Here is a 5,627-nt window from a genome sequence, read left to right as displayed (position 1 = left end):
AAGGTCAGCCTACATTATGGAAGTCTATTAAAATACCTATTTACTACTTTTAAATGTAATTGGAACCAAGCCATCTAAGCTTTTTTAGGGCATTAAAGGAAGAGAGTAGAATAATTTTATAATTAGCTCATCTGGCAAGCATTCTCTTAAGATCTTGTTTATAGTATTAAATCTCTTAACAGGTAAAATAAAAGTAAATATGAAATTAAATCTTTTTTTTTAAAATAATACTTTATTGTGCTTTTGGTGAAGGTTTACACAGCAGCTTAGGTTCCCATTCAACAATTTCTATGCAAATTGTTCAGTGACATTGGTTACATTCTTCACAATGTGTGAACATTCTCATTATTTCTGTTCTGGTTGTTCCATTTCCAATAAATAATCTAGTTTCTCTGCCCCCTTATATTCTTATTTTTCTTTTAAAGTAACTGTTGACCCTTCAGTCTCAGGTAGGTGATTTTTTTAAAGGAGCACAGTACTTACGGGTGATATTCATTATTTTGTGAGCCAATCTGTTATTTAACTACAAGGTAACCCTCAGGGGTTAATTTTTCTTCAAGGTTTGGGGAGTATAGGGCAATATTCTCTGGGGAGTGCGCCAGTCTCAATCAGTCCAGTATGTCTGGTTTTTTGTCTTTTAGGAATTTGAGATTCTGTTCCACATTTTTCTGCCATTCAATCAGGGTTCATTTATTGTGGCCCTGATTAGAATAGTTGGCAGTGATAGCTGGGCACCATCTAGGTATTCTCGTCTCAGGGTAGATGAGGCTGTGGTTCATGTAGACTATATGTCCTGTAGACTAGTTTCTTCATTAAGTCTGTAGTTTGCTTCTTTCTCTTTGAAACTAAATCTTAATCAAATTATAGTACTGCCAATTCTACAATATCATAATTTGTTTCACCCACTTACTGATTCTTCAAGTAACTGCCACCCGGGAAACATTTTAAGAACCCAGATGCTTGGTATCTTTCTAATCAAATGAGCAAGAACCAGGTCAGCAACAGAACTTGCCCTTCACATCTATTGAGATTTCATGTAAAACGGTTCCCGCCCACTTTCTACCTTCCCTTGCCTACCACATCTGAACTCTTGGAGGAAATTATATATAAAATTTTACATATATACGTATAATATAAAGGAAAATACATTATGTATAAAGTTTCTAAATGAAAGTGATAATTCTGAGAATGAGTGTTTCCTTGTCACTTGATTCTGCTTAAATACTATCTCTTCCTTCTTTTAAACAAATTTTGCTCCAAGAAGTGTATAACCAAAACCCACTGCCATCGATTCGATTCCGACTCATAGCAACCCTATAGGACAGAGTAGAACTGCCCCATAGAGTTTCCAAGGAGCGCCTGGTGGATTTGAACTGCAGACCTTTTGGTTAGCCGTAGCCCTTAACAACTATGCCACCAGGGTTTCCAAGAAATGTACAGTCAGATTTAATTCACTTTAAGAACAAAGTTGATTATCCAAATGAGAAATGACAATGTTTAAATACTTGCAGCCAGTTTTGGGGAGAGGCAGTGGTGTACTTACATATTTTAGCCTGCACGCTGCAGGTTTCTTATCAGTGGCGGTATAAGCAAGGCCATATATAATTTACTAGTGCTCTCTCTCTCTCTAATTGCTTTCCAGTAGAACTGCAGAAAGGAATTCTCACTCTGTCTTCTGTTTCCCGTGGGGGTTTGCCTTTGTTACAGCTCGACTCTAAGCTTTAAGTGGAGTTGCAGCTTTTGAAATAGAGCATTAATTGGGAGCAATTATCCAATTATACCAGCTGTGACTATGCTGTATACAGAATATTTACCAAGAAAAGAAAGCATTTAACAGATGATTTAATATAGCAGCCTGGCATAATGGATCTGCAACCCACACTGCGATCGCATGGATAATGCCTTTAACGGCCAGAATATTCAAGAGTGGTCAGCAAGTCCGTGCAAAGAAATAAAACAAAATAAAAAAGGTATTAGGCTGGCTTTTAAAGCAGTGCAAATATGTGGGGTGTAAATATCAAAAGTAATCAAAGAGCTTATGTTTGCTTATTATCTCAAATGAGTGAAATGTCTCCAACTGCGTGAGTTTAAAAGTTTTCGACTTTAATACGATTTTGTTATTCTTTTGATGCCTCCTGTCTGTGCCCCGAAGTCTTATTATAAAGCTGACCTTGAAATTGATGCTTTGGAACCACTTTAGGTATGTCTCAGATAAGCACCAAAAAAAAAAAAAAAAAAAAAAAACCTGCCTCGTGCGAAATTCCACTCTGTAACCACTGGTGGGACAGTGAGCTGCCGGTTTCTGCCTGAGACCCATTCAGCTTCTCAAGGGCTGACCAAGTGCTTGGGGAGGGGAAAAGGCTTTGGCTGGGCTAAAAAAAAGTGCTGATTAAATGGCCATGAAGATGATCCACATGCAAGGAAAGTTTCCTGCGTGAAAATTCACTAGTAACACCTGCAACGTTGGCTCTGCAAGAAATGGAGAAAATGTTGTATCCTTTTTTTTTTTTTTTTAGCTCTATATTAAAGAAACAAAACAAAGGAACCAAACTCTTTGCTACCAACTCTTGAATCATTTTATTGGTGCTGCCTTGACAAAGAGATGCCATTCTTCTATGCACTATGATGTCACCTTTGTCCAATCATAACCTTCCTTAGGAGAGTGGAGGATAACTCTCTGGAGACAAGGTGAGTGACAGCAGCAAGCCACGAAGCAGTCACTAGGCAACAAGATCCAGCCTTCAGCGGCGGAAGGGAATTTGAAAACGTTTAACCCTCACGCTGTCGGGGCTTCTGGTGCTGGTACGGCGGTCAGTTTGCCACAAAAGGCCTCCTCTGAACAATGCAGGTTTTTTTCTAGAGCTAGTTTTCTAAACGCAATTTGGGGGAACCTGCTTCTTGGACGGAGACTATTACTTGGTTTGGAAAGTTAGAAATTTTTAAAACCTGTTTTCAAAAGGATCACAATTATGCCACAGGATGATTGCCTCAGCGTGTTTCAAAAAACAAAAACCCCATTGCCGTCGAATGTATTCCGATTCACAAGGCCCCTATATGAAAGCGTAGAACTACCCCCATAAGTGTTCCAAGGAGCGGCTGGTGGATTCGAACTGCTGACCTTTTTGTTTAGCAGCCTAGTTCTTAACCATTGTGCCACCAGGGCTCCCTCAGCGTGTTTACACCCCCCCCCAAAAAAACGGTTGCCATCAGGTAGATCCCGACTCACAGTGACCCTATGGGACTGAGTAGAACTGCCCCATAGAGTTTCCAAGAAGCACCTGGTGGATTCCAACTGCCGACTTTTTGGTTAGCAGCCACAGCACTTAACCACTACGCAGCCAGGGTTTCCAAGAACTGACCCCGATGTGACATGAACGTCCGACCTTTTTTTTTTTTTTTATCTTCTGCGTGTTTAGTACTATTCAATTGTTCCCCATAAGCTGGGTTGCTGAGCACATTTGTGTCGTCTGTACCCTGTACAGTCACTTCGCAGAGGGGTGAGTGGAGCCGAAGGCCAGCCTGTGGCCCATTTGCCAAGATGCGCTCTCATTAGGTCAGTATGGAGAAAGGCTGTCTTTTTGACTCTTTTGCTCAAACGGGCATCATTTTGTAATTTGTTTTTTCTTAATGTGCCTTTTCCTAAGTTGTGCGAAGTCAGTGTGTGAGCCACGTGGTGGGGGGTGCTGCAAGGACATCCTAGTTTTCCAACTTGTCAGAAGGTTCTGCAAGAGCGTCCCTTCCCTTAACTCTGCTAGAGAGTGTAGCCCAGGGCTGGATATACCCGGATGGGGATGCATTCCGTCTACGCTGGATTTCCATAATCACCTAGGGCAGATGGCTTTGCTTTGTTTCCAGAAAAACACCTTTTAGAATTTCTCTCATGAAGCTATTTTCTTGTTAAACTGAGAGATTTGATAGTTAAAAAAAATGTTGATAGTTAAAAAAAATGTTTTTCTGATGCCAAACATTTATACTATGTAATGATTTCCTTAAGAAATCTTTCTTGTTTTTAAGCCACATAATAAATCAATTAGCAGAAATCACTCACTTTATTAAGTAGTTCCTCGAGGCGAACAGGTGTCATGATTTCTCTAACAGTGCCTGACACATAGTTGTTGTTGTTAGGTGCCAGCCAGTGGGTTCTGACTCATAGCCACCATATGTACGACAGAACGAAACACTGCCTGGTCTTGCGCCATCCTCACACTGGTTGCTATGTTTGAACCCATTATTGTAGCCACTGTGTCAATCCATCTCATCAAGGGTCTTCCTTTTTTTCTGCTGACCCTCTACCTTAGGAAGCATTATGTCCATCTCCAGAAACTGGTCCCTCCTGATTACATGTCCAAAGTAGTGTGAGAAGTCTCACCATCCTCACTTCTAAGGAGCATTCTGGCTGTACTTCCTACAAGACAGATTTGTTCATTCTTTTGGTAGTCCATGGTATATTCAACATTCTTCACCGACCCCATAATTTAAAGGCATCAATTCTTCAGGCTTCTTTATTCATTGTCCAGCTTTCGCATGCATATGAGGCGATTGAAAATACCACGGCTTGGGTCAGGCGCACCTTAGTCCTCCAAGTGACATTTTTGCTTTTTAACACTTTAAAGTGGTCTTTTGCAGCAGATTTGCCTAATGCAACGTGTCTTTTGATTTCTTGACTGCTGCTTCCATGGGTTTTGATTGTGGATCCAAGTAAAACGAAATCCTTGACAACTTCAATCTTTTCTCCGTTTATCATGATGTTGCTTATTGGTCCAGCTGTGAAGATTTTTGTTTTCTTTATGTGAGGTGTAATCCATACTGCAGGCTGTAGTCTTTGATCTTCATCAGTAAGTGCTTCAAGTCCTCTTCGCTTTCAGTAAGCAAGGTCGTGTCATCTGCATATCGAGGGTTGTTAATGAGTCTTCCTCCAATCCTGATGTAGTGGGTTCTTCGTCATATGTGTCTTTGCATGCATGTATGAATGACTGTATGAATGAATAGTAGTCACTTGGGGGAATCTGATAGGAGAATTATAACTCACAACGTATTTATTATGTAAGGCATACAATATTAATTGTCAGAAACCAGGTTATTTAGTGTAGCATTCATTTTGCAACTGAGGAAGCTGAGACCCAGATAAGTCAACTAACTTATAAATCTAGTTAAAAGTGGAGCCATAGTTCCCAAAATCAGGTCACTGTGGAGACTAATTTAGACTGTAATCATGTCGAGGGCAAAGGTCCTTTCTATTAACCTTGATGTATGCCTTGCCTAGTACCATTAAATCTCTCCTCAGTGTTGCTGCTAATGTATTTCATGACTACAATGAGGTTGGAAAAAAAAAAAAAAAAACTCAGATCAAGTTCAGAAATACACAGGCTGTGACTGGCTCATCTAGGCCACGTTTCTTCTCAAAAAACAACAACAACAAAAATCCCATATGATGGTGCTCTTTAACTTTGCAAAGTGTGTGTTTCCTGTCCTTGAAGGATTTTACAATCTATTTAAGGAGACAGGACTAATACAAGCTATATTAGAGAAATACCACAGCCAAAGATTTATCAATTCAAGACTTTTATGTATCTTATTTAACCCTCACAAGGTGCAGGTCCAGGATATGAACCCAGAGTTATCTGGCT

This window comes from Elephas maximus, chromosome 26, assembly GCF_024166365.1.
Source record: "Elephas maximus indicus isolate mEleMax1 chromosome 26, mEleMax1 primary haplotype, whole genome shotgun sequence".
Taxonomy (NCBI): domain Eukaryota; kingdom Metazoa; phylum Chordata; class Mammalia; order Proboscidea; family Elephantidae; genus Elephas; species Elephas maximus.
Note: the sequence above shows the minus strand (reverse complement) of the source record.